The 24,873-nt window shown below is 37.8% G+C and overlaps 1 protein-coding gene across 8 annotated transcripts in view; it reads left to right on the forward strand.

Annotated features, from left to right (window-relative positions):
* The window catches only part of lpp.L (LIM domain containing preferred translocation partner in lipoma L homeolog), a 198,532-nt gene that overhangs the window by 32,222 nt on the left and 141,437 nt on the right, over positions 1-24,873 (forward strand). For 6 of the 8 annotated variants that reach the window (XM_041562334.1, XM_018262136.2, XM_018262140.2 and 3 more), the window contains 1 exon segment: positions 5,769-5,825. The exons of the other annotated variants lie outside the window; for them this stretch is intronic. The gene's annotated coding sequence lies outside the window, so the exon portion shown is untranslated. 8 annotated transcript variants of the gene reach the window in all.

Genomic DNA, 24,873 nt, shown 5'->3' on the forward strand with positions numbered 1-24,873 from the left:
AGGCAACATTTTAATTTTGCATTGAAAACCTGTTGACATGTTATTAAGCACTTTAGTACATTTTGCATTACTACTCGCCTGAAAAAGCCTTTGCGTTAATATTAACCTTTTGATTTCCTATGTATAGAACTCTGTCAGAGTTTATTTAATAATTTACGAGTCCCTTCCTCAACTGAACTTACAAACTTATTTCTCATCACGCGCACACTTATGCTTTCTCACCGGCAATAATGTAAATATGGCAACTTATAGCTCCTAAATGGTAGTAAACAAGCAAAACATATCTATATAGTTATGGGACCTGTTATCCAGAATGTTTGGGACCTGGGGTTTTTCGAAATAAAGGATCTTTCCATAATTTTGATTCCTTTACCATAAATCTGCTAAAAATCATGAAATAAGCCCAATAGGATTGTTTTGCATCCAATATGGATTCATTACATCTTGGTTGGGATCACGTACAAAGTATTATGACTACAGAAAAAAAGGAAATACATTCTTAAAATGAGAATTCTTTGAAATCTCTCTATAGGAGATGGCCTTCTATAATTTGGAGGTTTCTAGATGGATCCCATACCCGTATTAGAAAAATGCCTATCATAAGGCATTCCAATGGAATCCCTCAACTATGGGGGGGGAGCTTTTACTTCACCTTTAAATTAACCGCTTCTCTGATAATTGTAAAATATCCTAATAACCCTAGCAACCTTAAAACATTTCAGCAAAACCCACACAAAGCAGACTGTATCAATTAGTTTTCTTTAAAGTCTGTTCCTGTGTCCGTGTATTAAATAATTCATCTTGAATTGTATACCAGTGCAATTGTATTGTATTGTTCATACAGCTCTTCACTGATTAGTACAGGGAGGGGCAGGGGCTTTCTTTTTCACCTACTCTTTGTGACTGTAAATAATGCAGATAAAGCAAATGAGAGCTGGAATTTCAGAAGCGTAGTCTGACCTACAGATATTGTGAGCCGCCTGCTAGTTTATCCCACTTATGTTTATATAGTGCAAAAGAGATTTAGACTGGGGTTGACTTGTGTTGGTGTTTAGCTGCTTTGCAGTACATTGTAGATTTGTTTATTACTGAACAATTATCTGAGAGTGAGACCATAAGGATGTAGATGAAGGGGGGAAAAAAGAAAAAGAAGGTTGTGTGCTTTATCCTGCCTACCTGCACAGCACTCGCACTTCTGCTGATGTTCTCTAGAAAAAAACTCCTCCTTTGAATACCTATGTCATTATTGTTTCAAATGAATAGATTTTTTTTTTCAGGTACAGGTATAGAATCCATTATTCAGAAACCCGTTATCCAGAAAGCTGCGAGTTGTGTTTTCCATTAAAATTAAGTTTTGGAGGTTATTTATTTTTTTTTTAAACTGATTTTTCGAGATTTATTATACCTGACCCTGGAAATGGCTCAAATCTAATAATACTCCAGCTAAATCCTGTCGAAGTCATGTAGTAGTCAGTATAGCATTTGAAGATGTGAATGGCCTTCACGATGTTTGAGTTTTTTTGCCGAAAACTCAATTAAGTCGGGTGATTTGAGGCTTTTTTTCCCCCAAAAACTTGATTAATTCGTTTTTGGATTTTGCAACTCTAACTCACTGAATCGAGTTTTTTTCCATTCAAGTTGTTTGTTACATAAAAAAAAAACATTTGAGTTGTGAGTTCATTTGAGGAATAATACATTCTAAAATTCACCTTTAATAAATAACCCCCTTAATGTATGAAGAAAGATCCAACATAAAGATCCATTATCTGGAAACTCCCAGAATCCCGAGCCTTCTGGATAAAAGGTCCCATACCTGTATTTACTTTTGGTGCCAAAACTAATTTTCTATAAATGTTAATACAACTATGTACCGTTGGATGGTTGTGTTGGGTTTAGGGATGTGTTGAATACATGATTTAGTTTGGGGTTTGGACAAATGCTAGCACTTTTTGAACTCCTAAATGACCATCCTAACAAAAAGGTACATCCGATACAATAAATTCATGTGACTTTTTCTAAGCCAGAATAATTAAAGGACCAGTAACATCAAATCTTTTTTTTTTAAATTTGTTAGTATACAAGCGAAAAAGAACCCCACAAAGACAAATGAAACTTTATTAAGAAATAACTCACCGAAACGCTGCTTGCACTTCTCTTCAGAAAAGGCGACAGGGTGACGATCCATCGTGCAGAGCTTGATTTCTCCTCCCTGGCTTTCTCCTATAAGGAAGGCAGGGAGGAGAAATCGAGCGCCACACGATGGATCGCCTAATCGCCTTTTCTGAAGAGGAGTGCACGCAGAGTTTCGGTAAGTTATTTCTTAATAAAGTCTTGGCGATTTCAACGTTTAATTTATCTTTGTGGGTTTTTTTTAATTTTATACTAACGGATTTGTTTTGTTTGATGTTACTGACCCTTTAAATGTAGCAATCTTCTCACATATGAATATGTAAATTTAGGCTTGCGTACAGTGTATCTCTGGGTTGCATTAGTACCCCAACAACTTCTTTGAGGGACAAAGAAGAGACTCCACAAAGCAAACACCTACTTAACATTTGCTATTAAAGGAATATTAGAATGTTATGTATTTACAGTTACAGTACACGTCCATCCCTTGTAGACATAATATCTGTGCTGACAGAACACCTTTCTATATAGACCCTGTGAGCGAGTATTGGGTCTTTGAAAGCTATTTGACATAGGCTTGATTCTTAATGATTTTGCATCTTGTAGATCGAAATAGCCTGTCCTTTTCTCTCTTTCATTATTTTGTTGTCTGCTGTCTCTTCATTCTCCTCTGCAGTTTTTCAATAATTCCACTTATATTTTATCACTTTTTAAACAAGACTTACCTTTCTCATTGCTGTCATCTGTCATCCATGTTCCTATACCTTGGTGCTTTCCTATACCTTCCTGCACTCTATTCTCTGCTTTATGTTTGACTCTTCACAAAAAGCGATTTTAATTATTAGTTCCCCTTTTAAATGCTCTTAAGACACTGGTAATACTGAGGTCTTCCTCTTAAGCTGGCCATAGATGCAAAGATCCGATCGTACAAATCATCGTACGATCGGACTTTCCCATCTCCCGACCCGCCACTAACCATTCAGATCAAAGTCTTACCAGTCAGATTAGTTTTAGAACAGATCAGCAATGTTCTGCCCCTGACAGCAATCGTACGATATCTATGTCCAACAAAAGCTGGTGACAGTCTCCCACTGGAAATCGTACTATCGGCAATACACGCAGAGATATTATCGGCAGCCGACAGAAATTTTCTAACCTGTCCGATCGACCAAACGACCGATCTCTGCCGGACGAAAAATGTCGGGACTCTCCACACACGGTCCGAAAATCGTACGAATCCTCGATTCGTACGATCAGATCTTTGCGTCTATGGCCAGCTTTACTCTTAGGGGAATGAACACACAAGACAGAGAAGCAGCCACTATGTATGCTGCACTTGCGTTGTGTATGTTTTCAGAACTGCTAGTTGATGATTGAAGTTTTCTTTCTTAGCTAATGCAACCCTCAGAGTTCCCCTGTTTTTACATATTTGTCACAATGAGTAGTCTCTGATCTTTGATTGAACAAATGTATATTAGACAAAGGGAACGTGTTTACAAGGTTTTTAAATTATTATTGCATTAAGGCATAATGTTGTCCAACACCCATATCGCCCAAGTGAAAAAATAACTACCCCTATAAACTTCATATGGTTGCATCACTTTTAGCAGCAATAATTCCCACCAAACACTTCCTATAATTTGATATCCTCTCTGATAAGTTCAAGTCAGGACATTGAGTAGGCCAATCCAAAACGTTTATTTTGCTTCTCTTTAGCTGCCTAGATATATCAGACAAAGTCTTGCTTTTGTTCTTTGGATCATTGTCTTTCTGCATACACTAATTAAGCTTAAGCTCTGGCTCATGGACAGATAATTGGATATTGTCCTGAATAATCTTCTGGTTCAGTGCAGAATTCATGATTCCTACAACAATGGTAAGTGGTCCAGAGGTAGCAAAGCATCCCCAACCCATCACACTGCCACTGCTATGTTTACTGTTGGTATGATCTTACTGTGGAATGCTCCATTTCCTTTTTGTAAAACGTAACCTGTGTTGTCCAAAGAGTTTGATTTTTGATTCCTCTGTCCATAGAAAATCATGCCAAAGGTTTAGGATTTTTGTTTCTTTGCAAATGCAAGACTGACATTAAGCAGGGCTTTCCATCTTGTTACTCTCCAACAAACCCTATTATTGTTCAACTTTTTTACTCTTTTCTTGAATACTTTTGAATATTTTTGTTACTTCCTAGATTAGTTCCTAGATGTGCACCATTGAAGAAATTATGACATACTAGGCCAGTCTTCTACATTTGGATGGGCTTTAATAATGGCTAGATTACCCTTCTCAGATTTAAATTTTTGATATGTTCATGTTTTTCCCCTCATCTCTTTCTTTTGCATTCTGGCATATTGTAAGTTTTAAATTCAACATGGCTACCTGCAATCAAACCTAAGTATGTCCAGTCAGCTGATTATCTGGTTATCAATTTCTTTGCCTGATAAGTTTGTGTTTGCTCATGTTCTCATTTTGGGATATTACATTTTGTTTAAAGATCAGAAACCATTCAGTCTGACAAATAGTGTGTGTGGTGTGTGTGTGTGGTGTGGTGTGTGTGTGTGTGTGTGTGTGTGTGTGTGTGTGTGTGTGTGTGTGTGTGTGTGTGTGTGTGTGTAATAAATATTGGCCTTTTACATCTCTTGCCTTGAGCCCCCATGTTGTGATATTCTCTGTGCTGACTCAGAGATCACCTGACCAGAAATACTGCAGCTCTAACTTTAAAAGGAAAAGCAAAAGACAGAACTCTGTCTGTTAATTGGCTCATGTGACCTACCATGTATGGTTTGTTTATGTGCACCGTGAAACCTAGGATCCAAGGGAATGTCCCTTAATTTTTTAAAATGGCAATTTTCTATTTATGATTACCCAGTGGCACATACTACTAAAAAAGTATATTATTATGAAAATGGTTTATTTGCATGAAGCAGGGTTTTATGCAATATAATATTAGAGACCTACATTGTTTGGGGGGGTATAGTTTTCCTTAAATAGTAAACTATTTTAATAAATATATGTCATCAACATAATTAGTCTTTTGTTTTCACTTAACTACAACATTGCTCACTCCTCTTTTATGATACCTTTCCTTTCTGCCTCCATTCATTTCACCTCTTTATATCAAACCTATGGAAAAAAGATTGCCTTTTTTATACATATGCCATGCCTGGGGCTAACTGTTTTTTTTCCATTGCAATTTATAAAAAGTATCCCTATGCATTTCTTGGCCCTTTAGAAAAACTAAACCAGTGGCCTTGGCCATAGATAATACATTTTCATCACTTGCAGCAAAAAAAGTAATTTTAAAGGAAACCATGCTGCTTTCTCTTTATTTATAAAATGTATATTATTTTTTAGCTAGCTCAGCTGGAGGGAAGTTTGATCAGTCGACCCCTGAATTACTCCGTTAAATAAGGTAGTGATGCTTGTTAATTTAAAACATGTTTTCATTTTCCCAAGATCTGAGGTGGCTTTAAATTTAAAATTGCAAGAGGAATGCTTGAAGCTTTTGCTTTTTCTGTTTATCCCAAAGCTTTATCTCTGCAAAACAAAGTGCTAGTTCACTGCAAGAAATATGTTATATATGTTCAATAAAAAGCCATATGCACATCTGTTAATATTCTTGAATGTATTATGTTTTTCAGGGGCTTACAACCATTGACTTCTGTAGACACTGCCAAACTGCATCTCCCATCTTACATGTGAGTTATGATGAAAAACAACAAGTTTAACTGGATGTTGGTGGCCAGTTATATGTTTAAAACTGTCATATAAGTGCTGCTGTCCAACATTTGTGAGCTGCGGCCCCTAGTGTATCTTACATGGTTTGTTATATTCCAGTTTCAGGGAAATTCATTTATTTTTATATCTCCTGGTCTGTTATTAAGCTTAATAGATGGCTGTATGCAGGGGCAAAACTACAGAGGAAGCAGACCCTGCGGCTGCAGGGGGCCCAGGAGGTGTAGGGGTCCCATGAGGTCCCAATTCATTTACAGTTTCAATCAATATTGGTAAAACAGATCAAACTCTAGACATTATGGGGGCCTGACAAATAATTTGCTGTGTGGCCCTGTAATATCTAGTTACACAACTGGCTAGATTTACATTCTAGCCGTCAGGAAAGCATTTCAGGGAGATCCGAAGAAGAGGAGATTTGTCGCTGGGTGACTAATCTTCCCAAATCGCAGTGTCTGCCACCACCCTTACTAGTAAAATCTGTTTTATGGAAAGGCCATAGACTACATTCCAAGTACATAAGTGTCTAAAAAAAAATTTTCTTTTTTTCCTCTGTAATAAAACATTACCTTGTACTTGATTCCAGCTTACAGACCATTAATCCATATTGGTGGGAAAACAATCCTAATGGGTTTATTTAATGTTTAAATAATTTTTTGGTAGGTTTAAGGTATGGTGATCCAAATTAAGATCCCCCTATCCTGAAAACCCCAGGTCCCAAGCATTCTGGATAATATGTTTCATACCTGTAGTGGTAGAAGCTTTAGGCCAGTAGCACATACTGTGTAGATATAGCAATGGAGAAAAGACTAATCTGCTCTCATTCGCCCTATCTTGTCTGTGCACTGATAGGCACAGCTGTCCATGCATATGTGGTAAAGACTGCGACATTTAAATGCATAGTTTTGTATTTTTTGCCTCTATCTGCCCATTTTCTCTCTGATGGGCCCATGCCTTGTCTCTCAGGGTTTACAAAAGACGGGGTGCGTGGGAGCAGATGTATCTTTTCTACGTTGACTGATCTATGCCAGCAGAAAAACAGTGTGTGCCACTTCCATGTGTAGTATAGTTTAATTTTTGTCATTCACATTCAGATCTCTGATCAGGGAAATGTGGTTCAAGGAGGTGTGCATAGTCTAATTGTGAAACCCGTTACAAAGCAGGATAGGCAAAGGGCTTCTTTTTTTTTGCCAGAAAGAACTTTTTTTAGTGGCATAGTACCAATATATATCTCCAGGGATTATAAATGCTAAAAACTTTTTCAGCAGCATCTTTCCATCTGCACTGTATACAATAATGCACACTGCACTTTATACAACTATACACATTGTAATAGGGCAGAAGTAAACATCTGTAATTCTGGTGACAATGTCCCTTAAAATGGGTAGATTTCACCTATGTACAGCATCAGCCATATAAACAGGTCTTGCTTGTTCTGCTTATTTTATTAAATTATGTATTTTGTGCTCCAAACACAGACCATGACATCTTTTTAACAAGACTTCAGACAACATATTTTTAACAAGATGCCTGTATGTTATTCCTTGCATTCCAGTAATTTGGAGCTTTCTTTCTGATAACATCCTATACCTGTATATGTGTATAGAGCCCAGTGTTCCAGGGAAGTGTTTCAATTGTAATTGCTACTAAAAACAGTACTTTATTAATATACCTGTGAAGAAGCATTGTTTTTTGAAATGGAGTTGTTTCACGAGTCAGAACTAGTAATGCAGACAGGGGCAAACACATTTTACTTTTAGCTGCAATTAGGTTTACAAATAATGTAAAAAACATTGACATTTTTCAATCTACAGTATGTATATTGGAGACTTATGCAAAATCACATTTTTTTTAATAGGCCAGCTTTGTTTGACATTTTACATTTTAAGTGGCTTTTCATGTGAAAGATTTGTAATTTTCATTACAATTTGAACATTAGGAGGGTGCGGTGCTACTGACATGCTACTGCCATAATGACACTAAGCTTAAAGGATAACTAAAGCCTGACTAAAGAAGTAGGCTAGAAATGATGTACAATATGTTTTGGGCTTCTCTACCAGCCCAAGGCAACCACAGCCCTTTAGCAGTAAAGATCTGTGTCTTCAAAGATGCCCCAGTAGCTCCCCATCTTCTTTTCTGCTGATTCACTGCACATGTTCTGTGCTGCTGTCACTTAACTGAACTTAGGGACCAACTCACAATATATAGTACAATATATATTTAGAATATAAATGTCACAATATATGGTTGATTAGTAATTTATTCAGATAATTACTAAATGACAGCACAGAAACCAGTGCAACTAGCATCAGAATTTAATAATCAGCTTTGTAGCATCAGCTTATATTACAGATAAACCAAATTTTCTGCTTGATATTTTGCGATAACCCCTAAGTTTAGCTTCTCAACAGCTGCCCAGAGCCCACTGAGCATGTGAGTGTCGCAGACACTTTCCAAGATGGCGGCCCCCCTGTGAGAAGTTTGAAGTTTTGGATCATTGCTACTATGAGTTCAGTATATAAAATATGGCTTTTTTTTTAGCCATATTCATTTTAAGGGTTTAGTTCTCCTTTAATAACCAAAGTATCTAACATTTTGCCCCAGTGCCTGTAGGATGCAGTTATACTGGAACAGTGGAAAGGATGTTTTTTGTTGGAGAATTACATGAACGCTACTGATTTTTGCACTAAGTAACCCCTATTGTTTTTTTACTATGATTGTAGTAAATTGCAAATCCTGTATTTGTTTTATTTGATACATGCTAATATTGCTGCACATACCATAGTTGCTCCTGCAAAGTTCATAATTTCCCTGAAGGAAGTGAACGCTAATTTAATTCTTCAGTTAGCCCGCTTCTGAGAGAGAGCAAACGCGGAATAAAATTACCCACTGACCTAAATAGGATTTGTGTCCCGATCTCACCTTTTTAATCATCTGTTTACAAAACAAGAAGCTGTGATAGTATTGATTCATTTCAGAGCATGCCTAATGAAATGTTGTTGGCGCATTGATTTATAAAACGCCACTGCCAGCTCAGACTCCTATAATCAATGCATGGCAGGGAGGCTGCTAAATGTGACAATGAGAACTCTTAACGGTGAATAGACGAGAAATCTGAAATAATGTGTTGCATGTCTTAATTTAATTTGAATGTCTTATGGGTGTTGCAGAAAGACTAATATACAGTTAAGCTTCCATTTACTCTTCTGTCAAGAAGTAGTAAAGCATCACTGAGGCTGTGACCCATTGGTTGTCAGTCGTAACTGCAAAAACATTGACTAATATATTCTGTTCATTGGTTGCTGTTTTTGTGTGATCCCTCTTTCTGTTTTCCACACCATCTCCTCTTCCTTCTGTCACTCCATCACTCTGTTCATCTCTTTTGTGTTCTCACTTCATTCTCACTCCTTGTCTTTCTTTTCATTCTATCCAGTCTCAGCATTGTCTTCCTTTGTTCTGTAGCTGCTTTATTTACCCCAACTTTCACCAGCTGTCTACTATAAATGGAAGGGGTGCCACCATGTGAGAGCATGGGAAGATGAGGAGAAAGTGGAGGAGCCTATTTTGTCTATGACATGCTACCCACTGCTACCTGACTCGCTTATCTCTTATTGCTTTTCTTACCTAACTGCTCCCTTCAATTTCATTCACTTACCTTAACTTACCTTGCTACCCCAACAATTGACATTCTTTATCTTTCTTCCAGCACCATTCCCTTCCTATCTCTCTTCCCCGCAACATCTAGGGAAACCCCAGTGCCAAATAAATGTTGCATTGTGGACAAGATTTTGGTTCCATTGGTTCTATCCTTAAAGTGGTTGTTCACCTTTAAATTATCTTTTGGTATGATATAGATAGAGAATGACATTCGGAGACAATTTGTGATTGGTTTTCATGTTATTTAGCTTTTTATTCAGCAGATCTCCAGTTTGCAATTTCAGCAATCTGGTTGCTAGTGGCCAAATAACCATAGTAACAATGTATTGATTTGAATAAAAGAATGTGAATAGGAGAGGGCCTAAATAGAAATGAGTATTAAAAAATAGCAATATATTTAAAGCCTTAGAGAATATTTGTTTTTCGATGGTGTCAGTGACCCCTATGAAAGCTTGAAAGAGTCAGCAGAAGAAGGAAAATCATTCCAAAAAGGATCAAAAAATAAATTATGAAGACCAATTGAAAAGCGGCTTAGAACTGGCTATTCTATGACTATACTAAAAGTTAATTTAAGGTTCTAACCATTAGCATAAAATGAAAAATATAATCCGTTTTCTACGTGAACCTTCTTTGTTGCATATGAGCTTGTCCTTATTTTACAAAATTGCCCAGTGTACTATGCGTGTTGCCTCACGAGGAAACTTCGGGCGACTTGAGAAAATGAATCGCCGCATGTGATTAGCGCAGGCGATTTTTCATTTTAGCCAGGCGCAGAGCGAGGGGAGGCATCTGGGGAAGATTGGTCGTGTAAAGTCGCGGCGATTAGTCGCCAGGCGACTAAATCTCCCCAAATCGCCCAGTGTGTCCCAGCCCTTAAGGTGGCTACACACAGGCAGATTTAAGCTTCCGAATTGGGATCATTTAGACTGATTAGGCAGCTTTGTTGCATGTGTATGGGGCCTTCCGACAGGCCTCCCTGATCGATATCTGGCCAAAAATTTGCATGCTCATCAAACTGGTCATACTTAATTTATTGCAACCTTCAGCCTCAGGACTGCCTAAAAATATGGGCTGAGGCTGATGTGAAAGATGTATAATCTCTGTAAAGTGCTGTAGAATATGTTGGTCCTGTATAATTAAAGGATAATAATACAGTACAATCATTTCTGATGTATCTGTATTTTGATTTGTATGACAAGATTTTTTTGTATTTCTGTTTACCTGCCTTAAGCCTTGCTGATTGTGAAACATTAATAGAGTTATGGGTCACAGGTTCTGCATTTTAATTATAAATATTGATCATTGTCCATTTTTATGCATCTTGGGATGGGGGAGTAAGTGTAGGCGATGCAGCAGGGACAGCTAGACTATACTTTCAGGAATTAAGTTTAGCAGAAGGAACACAGCCAACATCAACACTGGCTTCATTTACAAGCATAAAGCTGAGTATTTGATGTATTCCTACACACACTATGCTTTAAACTATTGCTGCGCTTCATCCTCTTGTCTTCCACCCTCCTTTCACTTCAGCGAATATATAAATAGTTATCTTAATGAATATTCACTAGCTGCAGACTGGATCTCTAGGAATGTGTTCTTTCCTACTGCTGCATAAGCAGCCTGACAGCCTGATAATCTCTCCCTGGCATCTTTATTTCTTTCACATTATGTGAACCCCACAGTGACCTTGGACTTCAATAGGGGAGATGCCTTTAAGCAGCAAACAGTTACATCAAAATCACTTTGTACAGGGTGACAAATTTCATGCAGTCTGTGGTGGCTAGCATTCATGTGCGTTAAATACATTAACTGTCACAGAACAGTGCTATGGGCTTATTTATAAAGCAATGTAAAAAATAATTTCTATTACCCCTGTTTAGGGTTGCCACCTGGCCAGTATTTGATGGCTGATCCTAATGTTATTAAAGGAAAACTATACCCCCAAAAACAACACTTAAGCAACAGTTTATATCATATTAAAAAAATCTTACCAAACTGGTCTATATATTTAAGTAAATATTGCCCTTTTACATCTCTAGCCACCATTTCATGATGGTCTGTGTGCTGCCTCAGAGATCACCTGACTAGAAATACTAAAACTGTAACAGGAAGGAGTGTTGAAGCAAAAGACAGAACTCTGTCTGTTAATTGGCTCATGTGACCTAACAAGAATGGTTTGTTTGGTAAGTTTGTGTGCACAGTGAATCGTACGATCCCAGGGGGCGGCCCTTATTTTTGGCAAATGGCAATTTTCTATTTATTATTACCCAATGACACATACTATTAGAAAAGTATATTATTATGAAGATGGTCTATTTACATAAAGCAGGGTTTTACATATGATCTATTTTATGCAATATCTTTTTATAGAGACCTACATTGTTTGGGGGGGTATAGTTTTCCTGTAATAGGGAAAAAAGATAAATAGATACGAAGGCCAGTATTTTTTTCCAGAAAAGGTGACAACCCTACCCCTGTTGTGTACTATGGTCCAGGCTAATCACAGGCATTCATGCTTTGTAATTAATACTACAAAGTGTTCCAGTACACATACTCAATGGTCTTTTACATTGCATGTTTTTCTTTTGTTTTCTTATTTCTTATGTCCTTAAAAAAATTTATTTTCAAGCTTGCATCCCCTTTAAAGGAGAAGGAAAGTCTTTTTGCACTTGCCAAATGTTAGGCACCCCCAAGTGATTGTATTGACTTACCTGAAACCCCGGGCCGGTGCTCCTATCAGCAGAAAACTGCACCGGCCTGGGGGTTATACCAGTGAGCACCACGGATCAATCTTCCGTCTTTCCCCCTCTTTGCGCGCCTGCACATGCGCAGTAGAACGAAAAGCCGAACTTGAACTAAAATGTCGGCTATTTCATTCAACTGTGCATGTGTTTGCCCCGGGAAATTTGAAGAAAGAAGAAGACGGAAGAGGATCACTCCGTGGGGCTCACTAGTATAACCCCGGGCCGGTGCAGTTTTCTGCTGATAGGAGCACCAGTCCAGGGTTTCAGGTACTTCAATACAATCACTTGGGGATGCCTTACATTTGGCTCCCCCAAGTGCATCAAGCCTTTCCTTCTCCTTTAAAATCAAGCGTAGAAGGTAGGTGCTGTCAAGAAACCCAGCTCATGGGTCTGAAATTTATAAATGCAAAGCCTAGTCTTTAGCCACAATTCATTCCTCATTATAAAGAAGCAGAGTATGTCCATTTTCAAAATGAGCACAATTAATGAGCCTTGCAAACATATTTTTTACCTACTATTAACCAACAAATATCTTTGGGTTTTGTTTTCTTGTAGTAATCCACAAAAATGCAACCAAATTACCCTAGAAACCATGCATTGATTTGAATAAGAGACTGGAATATGAATAGGAGAGGACCTGAATAGAAGGATCAGTAATAAAAAGTAACAATAACAATATATTTGTAGTCTAACGGAGTAGTGATGTGCGGGCGGGTGGGCGAGTTCAGGCCGACATCACACGCTTCTTCGCAGGTGGTGGGTGGGTGCCAACGTCAAATGCCGGCTTCCATCTTCTGGGTTCATCTTTTATAGACACTGTACCTTCTCGTCCTGCCCCTTTTGTGATGTCATCGGTGGGGCGGGTCTATAAAAGCAACCCGGAAGTGCAGGCTAACGTAGGGCGGGTTAGGTGCGGGTCGGGGGAAATCCTGACCCGCACATCACTATTACAGGGCCTTTTTGTGGAGTGGAGTTAGCGATGCCCATTTGAAAGCTGCAAAGAGTCAGAAGAAAAAGGCAAATGACTATAAAACTAAAATAAAATGAAAACCAATTAAACAGTTGCTTAGAATTGGCTGTTCTATAACATAATAAAAGTTACCTTAAAGGAGAAGGAAAGCCCCAGGGCGCAAAACCCCTCCCCCCCTCCCCTGTGTTGCCCCCCCTCCCTCCTCCCCCCTGGCCTACCTGTCCCCCTGGGCAAATGCCCCTAACTTGTTACTCACCCCTCTGCGCAGGTCCTGTCCACGGAGTTCGCAGTCGCCATCTTCTCCCACGCGCGTCTTCTTCCTGCTCTGACCGGCGTCTTCTGGCGCATGCGCAGTAGGAACAGGTACCGGTACAGCTCTATTGCGCATGCGCCGAATGTCACGAAGTTTTCCGATTTCACTTCGTGACATTCGGCGCATGCGCAATAGAGCTGTACCGGTACCTGTTCCTACTGCGCATGCGCCAGAAGACGCCGGTCAGAGCAGGAAGAAGACGCGCGTGGGAGAAGATGGCGACTGCGAACTCCGTGGACAGGACCTGCGCAGAGGGGTGAGTAACAAGTTAGGGGCATTTGCCCAGGGGGACAGGTAGGCCAGGGGGGAGGAGGGAGGGGGGGCAACACAGGGGAGGGGTTTTGCGCCCTGGGGCTTTCCTTCTCCTTTAAATGTGTACCACCCCTTTAATTAAGGGTCCCCCCCCCAGAATTCCAGTAGTTGCAGTTGCAATATGGTTTTGTGGGCGATGTTTCAAAATAAACACAATTGTGCTTCCACTCTGCCATAAATCAGAAAAAATTGCGTTTGCAGTTAGCGTAATTTTCGTGTTCAGCATGAGAGTGAAGTGCGCACTCGACTCATTAGACTAAAGTAATGCAGGGTGCTGAGGGAACCCCAGAGCTACCGCCTGGTCCAGAGGTTGTGGTAGTTTCAGGGTTCCCCTCTGTCAGTAAGTACAACTGTGCCTGATTCGAAAAGGGAGGCAGGAAGCGGTGCTGAGCGCAACTATTCAGAAGTACATTTGAGGCATGTACCATGGGGTTTTATGCACAACTGACTGCATAGAAATATGCACAAATGCAGCTTTAGTAGCGGGCATAAAGACCCCTATGGTTTTTGTACTCCTGAGCTTTTATTTGCGCTTGTAAGTTATTGTCCTATAAAGTGTAAGCACAGCATACTGGACTGGGTAAATGCTTTGTTTATAGCGAACTTGAACCTATAAATTACTTTAAAACCATTGAAAATGTGTAATTCGCATACACCAATACATTGAACACTTGCAGTTACAATTTCTTTAATTTTATTTTTGGATTTGACTCCACTTTAATATGCATCATTTTGGACCATTTCATCTCTTTTACTAGAATTGTGGTTAATCTATTGTGCTGGGGGTAGTTCATAACAGATTTTAGCCCTAAGTGAGTAACCCTTTCTTTCTTCTTTAACACTATTGGTGAAATAAAAAGGCCCTGTTACTTTAATAAACACTAGCAGACATCTGTACATCTGTTAATCATTAACATTCAGAACTGGTTGTTGCTGGGAAAACTCTCCCAGTGCTTGCTGAAGTGTAGGTGACTGCCTTTCATTAATCGTTTTCCTAGACAGATTCACTGAGTTTCCACTAAAGGCACAGTGTAAATTCTCTGGGTCAGGCACCAGAAAGAAGCTCTGGCCCATCCCTGCACAGTGTCCTTCCATATAGGGAGAAGAGAGGAACATAGGAGGGTTAATGCCTGGAATACCAGACATACAACACATTCCTCTACACTGTGCAAGCCCTCTCACTATCTCATGTCCCTTGTTATACCATATCACATTTTTCCAAAAATAACAATTCAGTTGCATTAGCCTAGGTTTTAATTCAGCTAAAACTTTCAATATTCGTATTCTGGTTTATTGTACATTGCTGAAAAATATATGTTGGAGGTCTTATAAATAATTTGATAAAGAGGCTCACATAACACAGAAACCCCTATACCCATCACAGTTACCTGTTTCTTCAAAAAGTATGAATTAATGTCATTTTCTATGCTGAAATCCAGCTGTTTAACAGTTCTTCTCTTTCTGCATCATTTGAAATCCTGGCAGGGAAGGAGGAACTAAACACTGATGTTACAAATTTTAACAACTTCTCCACAGTTTACAGACAGCATGCAGGAACTACATAACCCACAATGCATTGCACTGATGTTCCATTCCTTATTGAAATCACGTGTACAATGAATTGTGGGGTTTGGAGGATGCAGACTGAGGACAGATGGCAGTTGATACAAAGTAACAGATGTCAGCCAGCTCAGCAAAGTAGTCAGAGAGATCAACAAGAGAGCAGGGGGCTAGGCTTAGGGATCTTGTTTCAAACCATTAAAAATCATGAAAAGTCTGCATATTTTTTTTTTTTTTTTGATGTATATTGCAAAGTTGCTTGAAATTATGTTTACTTTTCAAAAAGCTTATGTTTTTGTGGAGTTCCCCTTTAATACCCATAATAGTTTTAAAGTCGGATGCAAAGTGTAGTAGCAAAATAAGTACACTTTTTTCCGTGGGTATCCAAGATTTTTAATTGTGTAGCAGGCGGTTGTATAAAGATGCTTCTGCAATTTCCTTGTATTTTGGGTTAAAGGTTTATTGAGACTTGGCATGCAATTATACTAGCCATCGGTTTCCATAATTTACTTGTGGCAACATCAGTATCTAAAGTTATGTTTCCGTTTTGTGCCTGGATAGACACAAAGCACCATACAGTATTGCAACCGAGTTATTAGGGACGTATTTTGTTTTAATTTGTGGTAAGTATCATATGATGATGAGAATTTGTTGCACAAAATGTGCAGAGTGCAGATATACTCTTGATAAGACTAAAGAGACATTAAAGAAATGTTTATGGCAATATGTGTATAGGATAAGTGAATCTTTTTATGGTTTGCAATATATTTTATTTGTAACTTTGAAATAATTTATGTAGTGTTTGCTACTCTGTAAACCATAAAGGGGTTGTTCACCTTCCAAACACTTTTTTTTAGTTGAGTTGTTTTCAGATTGTTCCCCAAAAATAATGACTCTTTTCAATTACTTTCCATTATTTATTTTTTTTACTGTTTTTCCAAAATCTAAGTTTAATTTTCCTTGACTCTGATGTTTGAGTCTGGCAGCTCATTGATTCCGATTCATTCTAAACTGTTACAATTTTGCAACATTGAGTTGATACATTTCTCTGAAGCATTTCTGGAGTATTAGCGACTATTGTATCAATTCTAACGGCTGCCTGTAATGAAACTCAGGGATTCTGCTCAGATGGGACAAAGTTAAGAAATGTATCAATTAATGTATCAATTTAGAACAGTTTACAGGGTCGACACCCCCCCCCCCAGGGCTGCTTTAGAAGGTGAAAAATTATATTTTACCCTTCAATATTAGAAAAACGGTAACACATAGAAAAAAGAAAGTAATTGGAAAAAGTAGTTATGGTGATCTATCTGAAAACTAGTTGTTTGAAGGTGACCACCCCCTTAAGTTGTGTTGTGTTATTCTAGTTGCTTACCTTATAGCCCTGGGCCTGTTTTTCATGTTTCTGTACCAATCTAGAATTGCCTCAGGGAATAACTGGGAGGTTAGAATAAAAAAAACAAAAAAAAAACTGTTTGGTACTCCCCAGGTCTGACACACAGCTTTAATGCAGTTCCAGAGCAAGCCGGTTGTGTGTCTCTCCATTGAATACAGAGGATGGAATTTGGGATTTGATTTGCTGTGCTTTTTAATGACCCTATTTCCTATAAGCCCAATGTTTGCTTATAGTCTGTACTAAGATATACCGCAAATCTATAAGCATATAACATAAGCATCTTTGATCAATTTGGCCACCAACATTGCAGGCCAGATCAGGCTGATCCAATTGTTTGGCCTCCAGGCCAATGATCTATAAGCAAAGTGTATTTTGATAAATTTTGACACCTACAATGTGGGCCAAATCAGACACCTTCAAAGCTGATACAATTGTTTGGCCCCCAGGCCAATGATATTTTAATGGGAGCCCATATAGGCCTGTTGGGAAAGTACCACATCAAGGACCCAATGGGGATCCTGCTCTACTGGATTTTTAAACCTGTCCAATAGAAATCTGGTTGTTTTATAGCCCGATATCTATTGGAGTGGGCCTGTATACTGACAGATAAGCCAATAGTTTGGATAACATGCAGGACCAGCCCATGTAGTGTAGCTTTGAATTAGTGAATATGCCCATAGTTTAAAAAAGACATGTGGCTTTTGTCATAACTGAGAGCTACAACCCTGGCGGTGTCCTACTTTTGCTACTCAGTATTTTTACGTCTGTTAGTCTCTTGGGTTTTTAAGTTTGAGAGGATAGGTTTTAAATAATTAGCAAATGTAATTTTCTGCCATACGTCAGCTAGAATGAAAAGCCAAGTGAGGGAGAGATTTTGTTGTCGCTGTGAATTTAATAAGAAACTGCATGTTCAGGGTTTAACTAATTACGCCTTTAGTGATCCCTTATAATAGGAATGTTCCCTGGATCTCTTTAGTGTATTGTCAGAATGCTCTATAAGCGGTTTGCCTGTGCTAGTTATTGACTGCTGATGTGTCATTAATATCTTGCCCCTAAAGTATAGTGTATATGGATGCATTTTGTCATTTCATTAAAAAAAAATTATATATATATATATATATATATATATATATATATATATATATATATATATATATATATATATACATACATACATATATATACATATACATATACACATATATACACAGTCCACCAAAGTGCCGTCACTCTCGAAAAATAAAGTTCATTTGCCTGGGTGCAGAATCCATAATTCATCCAAAACTTTCACAAAAGAGCCGCACTCTCAGGGCTTAAAAGATTATAGATAGCTTTAATGCAGGTTACAGCCTAACGTTTCGGCCCAACGAGGCCTTTCTCAAAGTGCTGACATAGTATTAAAACGAGCCTTATATCTATGTACTGGCGGGAACAACAGCAGTCACAAATATGACGTGAGAGCTAAGCGACTGCCTATTGAATACATCACATTAAGTACATAAATATTAAAAACCATGGCATTAAGATGTATACATAAATCAATCTGTGGTGTTATTACTTCATACACTTCAGCTTACTCAGATACTTGATTATCAATAAACGAGTTAAAAACAAATCATTAAGTAACCATATGTAATTGATTGTTAACCTAAGTGAACATAATATGTTTCAAATGTTACTAATGTGACTTCCTTTGAATATGATATTATAGGCCTCCCTGTCCATGTCCTAGCTCCTATTCAATTCGTTATACAGTATACACCCCAATAAAACTATTGATGCTACTATCACCAGCCATTAGGCTCCAACACTGCACTCTAAAGTTATATGCCTTATGGTATCACATTATCCACATACCTTGCTGTTGCTGAACTACACATACAATGCTGTTATAAAATTACATATTTAATATATAAGCTACTGTTAGTATTTAAACTTACTGTGAGGCTGCAGTGTCATATTATACTCCTGTATGCGAACGTGTTAAGATCCTGTGTGTTAAGGTACAGGATCCATTATTCGGAAACCCGTTATCCAGAAAGCTCTAAATTATGGGAACGCTATCTCCTATAGACCCCATTATAATCAAATAATTTTAATTTTTAAAAATATTCTTTTTCTCTGTAATAATAAAACACTACCTTGTATGTGATGTCAACTAAGATATAATAAATCCTTACTAGAGGTAAAACAATTCTGTTGGGTTTAATTAATATATAAATTATTTTCTAGTAGACTTTTAAGGGGATCCAAATTCCAGTAAGATCCCTTATCTGGAAAACCGCAGGTCCCGAGCATTCTGGAAAACCAGTTCCATTTATGTTGCCTTGCTTCAGAATGAAAGGAATGGCCAGTAAAACTACATTATGTTAATGAAGTAAAATTATTTTTGCTATTTTTTCCTTTTGAGCATTCTGGAAACCAGGTCCATACCTGCGCAATATTTATGTTGCCTTGCTACAGAATGAAAGGAATGGCCAGTGAAACCACATTATGCTAATGAACCAAATTTATTTTTTGGTATACTTTCCTTTTGAAACCACATTTCAGATGCCCATTGGGAATTTGGTCTTAGACCCCAGGTTTACACTTTGGGAAAATTTAAGCAAATACTGTGTGTGTGTTAAGAGGTTCATGATTCATTAAATCCTTGAGAGTAACCATATAATTTAAAAATAAATAACTGCGATGTAAGTCGACTAGCTAGTAAACGATTCCCTAAAAGAATAATCTGCCTAATTTCTGATGGTATTTTCTTACAATTTCTGAAGAAAGAAAGCATGTTATGTTTTGTGAATGAAACCAGGTTATTAATACATTTCTCCCATGCGACATAAAGTTATAGAAAAATGGCCATATTTGGGCCCTTGTTCAAATATCGGTCAAGCCAGTCTGAAACCCCTACTGGTATAAAAATGTATTGGGGTCTGAATCTGCTCCTTCCGATTGGGAGAATTACAGTTTAGCACATGTCTGTTTAGCATGTGTTATTGAAGGATTGCCAAATTTGTGCAATTAAAGGAACAGTAACACCAAAAAATTTATGTTCTAAAGTAATGAAAATATAATGTAGTGTTATTCTGCCCTGGTTTGATTCAGAAACTCTTTTATATTTTATAAAAACAAGCTGCGTGTAGCAATGGCTGAAATAAAAAAAGGCTATATGGCACAGGTTGAATAGTGGATAACAGATAAACCCATTGTTCTACAGAGTTTATCTGCTATCTGCTGTGTAACCTGAGCATTTTCTCCTTTGAATGGCTGTCCCCATCGCTACACAGCAGTTTATTTATATAAACAGTAGTAGTGTTTCTGAAGCAAAGGACAACACTGCATTATATTTTTATTACTTTAAATCACTTTTATTTTTTAATGTTACTGTTCCTTTAAGGATATAAGTGATTTGCATATTTTTCAACCTCCAATGCATAACCTTACCTTTATCAACAATAAGGGGCAGATTTATGAAAAATATGAGATTAGAGATTAAGACAGAAAGAACTCGCCTGCATTCTATTCATTCCTATGGGTTTTTCAGAAGGGCATTTATCAAATGGTGAACTCTTAACTTTAAAATTCAACATTAAATATCCCATATGAATTAATAGAAAGTGGGTGAGTTATTTTTTATTTTTTTTTGTCATGAATGAACAAATTGGATAAAAATCAATCCCACTCCAAGTAGTGAATGTACCCTTGACAATCGTCCTCTGTACACTTTGTTGGATATGATGGAGTGGCATTGGATCTGTTGCCTGAAGCGGCAGACACACACTTGTTTTTAGGCACAAATGACCTTAACATTTTGGTTATTGTGCCCAGTTTGTTTACTTGGTTACTATTGTGTCTAACAAATAGGCCTCTGCTAATGATTCTTTAATAAGACAAGAATTTTCAACATCCTAGCAAAGATTTTTCTTAAAAAGCAGAACATGTGCAAATCTCAAGATTAGTAGACCAATAAATAACAGGTATATTAAACTATTTTCTGCCCTGTTACTTGGCGTTTTGTCAGTTCTTTTACAAATGAAACAACATGCTTGGCTTGTTGCTTTCTCATAGATTTAGCAGTTGTGTGTAGCATGCTTTATTCCTACAAAAGAGCAGAAACCCTTATCTGCATAAGAGCGACTTTGATCTCTCTAAGACGGTTAAGCTTAGGCACTGAAGTGCTGGAGTGGCTGTCTCATTAAAAGCCAAAAAGCTGATTATTGAGGAGGTGCTGACCCATTTTAAATCATAGGATAGGAAAGAAACTGTAACCAGCCACATAACATATCTTTTAGTGGGCTGCAAACTGCATTACATTAGCATGAATACATGCAAGCTACATACAACGGGATTGTCAGTTCATGATCTGTCTGCAGAATGATTAAATAGAATTAATATTTTTTTTAAAACTTAATATAACAATTATGTTATATAAATATAGTGGAACCTCAATTTTACATAAGTTTTCCCTCATTTTACATAGTTTTTTTCTGGCCCCACCTATATATTATGCATAATACATTTCCCTAATTTTACATTTTCCTGGATTTTACACCATTTTTTTCTGGTCCCCTAAAAATGTAAAATGGGGGTTCTACTGAATTATCCTAAATTTAAAAAATTATTGTTTAAGGCTGCTGACCGGAACGATATTCAAATTGTCTTGCCTTTCAAAGCGCCCTATAGGCCGAAACACCCCCCCCCCCCCATTAGCCCAATAAATAGTCGCTGTCTATGGCATCTTACAGCTGCGCCTCTGGCGTTTGATTAGAATATACAGATTGACTGGGAAGCAGTGTTGGCATGCAAGGTTGTAGAAGAAGTTTTATATATAGATTTTACTGTAGAAATAGTTAACCAGTTTAAAAAAAGCAACCACACACTAGGTAGAAGTGAGATATTTTTAGAGGAAGGTAAGTTAGGCAGAAATAGTTTATTTGGGGAAATTCCAAAAGTAGGCAAATTAGGTGACATGTTTCTATTCCTGTATTACAAGTCATGTGTGATTTTTTTAAGTTGTTTTCTTTCTAGGTAAGAGAATAATATAATGTAGAAATGCATTGTATTAGTGTCAGACAGTAGGTAGTTACCCTTTTGACAGAAAGTCAAAAGGGTAAATTGAAAATAAAAGTGTATGCTACTAAACTAGGCAAAAGGTATATCTACTGCCTGCTGTCTGTTTCTATTCCTATTTAAATACTGTGCACCAAGGTACTTTCCACTTGTTCTCTAAATTTTCCTGAATTTTTACTAAATTTACAAGATGTATTTAACAGCTGGCTTAGACAAGTCAAAGTACCAACTTTAACGGTGGCATGCCTTCTCCATTGCTTGTATTTCTAGTTTTTCTTCTGCTTACGGTATTGTTTTTTTTCCCCTTATGTATTATACATTGGGGCTTTACAGTTTATGTATGGATAAACTCCAATAAAGTTGATATTATATGCACAGGCAATGATGCTATAGGCCAGTAACTGGAGACCAGGAAACTAGGATTGGTCTGTTCTCATCCATATAAGGCTCTAGATTTGCATCAAGTAAATATGGAATATTGTACCTCATGCTGCTAGTCTTCAGAATATTAGAAAACAGTTCCTGGACATTTATAGGCACGTGCCTGTAGACTGAGTGGCAGCCCTTGGATCATAGGTCATTGTTTATTACTTTCATGTAATATGTAATAAAATACACTTTGCCCAGGAGCAGTAACCCATAGCAACCAATCATCAGGTAGGTTTAAACACACACATCTTATTGGTCGGTATGAGTTACTGCTCCTGAGAAAACTTAGTGCCTTTTATTACATACGCTTATCCATAAACACATGTACATCACATCATTATATTTATTTTATTTTATGTGGCCCTGATCATGTGTGGTTGGAAATTGTGTTTATACAGTGGTGTGAAAAACTATTTGCCCCCTTCCTGATCTCTTATTCTTTTGCATGTTTGTCACACAAAATGTTTCTGTTCATCAAACACATTTAACTATTAGTCAAAGATAACACAAGTAAACACAAAATGCAGTTTTTAAATGAGGGTTTTTATTATTTAGGGAGAAAAGAAATCCAAACCTGTGTGAAAAAGTAATTGCCCCCTGAACCTAATAACTGGTTGGGCCACCCTTAGCAGCAATAACTGCAATCAAGCGTTTGCGATAACTTGCAACGAGTCTTTTACAGCGCTCTGGAGGAATTTTGGCCCACTCATCTTTGCAGAATTGTTGTAATTCAGCTTTATTTGAGGGTTTTCTAGCATGAACCGCCTTTTTAAGGTCATGCCACAACATCTCAATAGGATTCAGGTCAGGACTTTGACTAGGCCACTCCAAAGTCTTCATTTTGTTTTTCTTCAGCCATTCAGAGGTGGATTTGCTGGTGTGTTTTGGGTCATTGTCCTGCTGCAGCACCCAAGATCGCTTCAGCTTGAGTTGACGAACAGATGGCCGGATATTCTCCTTCAGGATTTTTTGGTAGACAGTAGAATTCATGGTTCCATCTATCACAGCAAGTCTTCCAGGTCCTGAAGCAGCAAAACAACCCCAGACCATCACACTACCACCACCATATTTAACTGTTGGTATGATGTTCTTTTTCTGAAATGCTGTGTTACTTTTACGCCAGATGTAACGGGACGCGCACCTTCCAAAAAGTTCAACTTTTGTCTTGTCGGTCCACAAGGTATTTTCCCAAAAGTCTTGGCAATCATTGAGATGTTTTTTAGCAAAATTGAGACAAGCCTTAATGTTCTTTTTGCTTAAAAGTGGTTTGCGCCTTGGAAATGTGCCATGCAGGCCGTTTTTGCCCAGTCTCTTTCTTATGGTGGAGTCGTGAACACTGACCTTAATTGAGGCAAGTGAGGCCTGCAGTTCTTTAGATGTTGTCCTGGGGTCTTTTGTGGCCTCTCGGATGAGTTGTCTCTGTGCTCTTGGGGTAATTTTGGTCGGCCGGCCACTCCTGGGAAGGTTCACCACTGTTCCATGTTTTTGCCATTTGTGGATAATGGCTCTCACTGTGGTTCGCTGGAGTCCCAAAGCTTTAGAAATGGATTTATAACCTTTGAAATTGAACTCAGGTGTGATAAACCACAGTTAAGTTATTTTTTAACAAGGGGGGCAATCACTTTTTCACACAGGCCCATGTAGATTTGGAGTTTTTTTTCTCCCTTAATAACGTAAACCTTCATTTAAAAACTGCATTTTGTGTTCAATTATGTTATCTTTGACTAATAGTTAACGGTTTTTGATGAGCAGAAACTTTTAAGTGTGACAAACATGCAAAAGAATAAGAAATCAGGAAGGGGGCAAATAGTTTTTCACACCACTGTATATGGGGCAGTTGTATGAAGAAACTTTGGAGTTATGAGATGCTGCTTGACTGCCCTGTTTATGTCTAGAAATTATACTTGGCTATAACCTCATTATCTGGGCCAAGACTGTTACGAAGTAGTCTGTGAAATGTTTAGTCGAAAATAGCCCTCAGCAGTGTGTGGGAGAGAGAAGTTATCAGTGAAATATATTTTCATATTTCCCATTTTCTGAAATGAAACAATGACACATTTTAGCAAGTATTTCATTATGGATGCACCAAATTCATTATGTTTAAATTCCACATAAAGTTCATACATAGCTTTATATAAGTTTAGATGTAGCTAGTGAAAACGTGGGTAGTGGTTTATTTTTGTTTTTTATCTATTTCATGTATTAATTATCCCCCCCTTCATTAAAAGCTACCCATTGTCTCCATCAAAATAATTGACTTTAAGATCTTATGAAATATTGGTGAGATTGATATTTATACAGTGATAACTGCGGCACACAGGCAATTTTTTTGTAAAAAAACTTCAAGAAAACAAAAACAGAATGTAGCATTAGAATACTTGTTTGGGACGAGAGAGAGTGAGTGAGCGGTCTCTGAGTGAGAGTTTTGACCATAATGAAACAGGATGTGCAGAATTTGAAGACTTTGCCGAGAAGAGGTGAAACTTTGTTTCATGGTTTACAGAAGTGATGCTGCTGTTTGTATGTGTCATATCCAACCTTGTATAAACCCTGGGGCTTCTAACTTTTC

Source organism: Xenopus laevis, chromosome 5L, assembly GCF_017654675.1.
Source record: "Xenopus laevis strain J_2021 chromosome 5L, Xenopus_laevis_v10.1, whole genome shotgun sequence".
NCBI lineage: Eukaryota > Metazoa > Chordata > Amphibia > Anura > Pipidae > Xenopus > Xenopus laevis.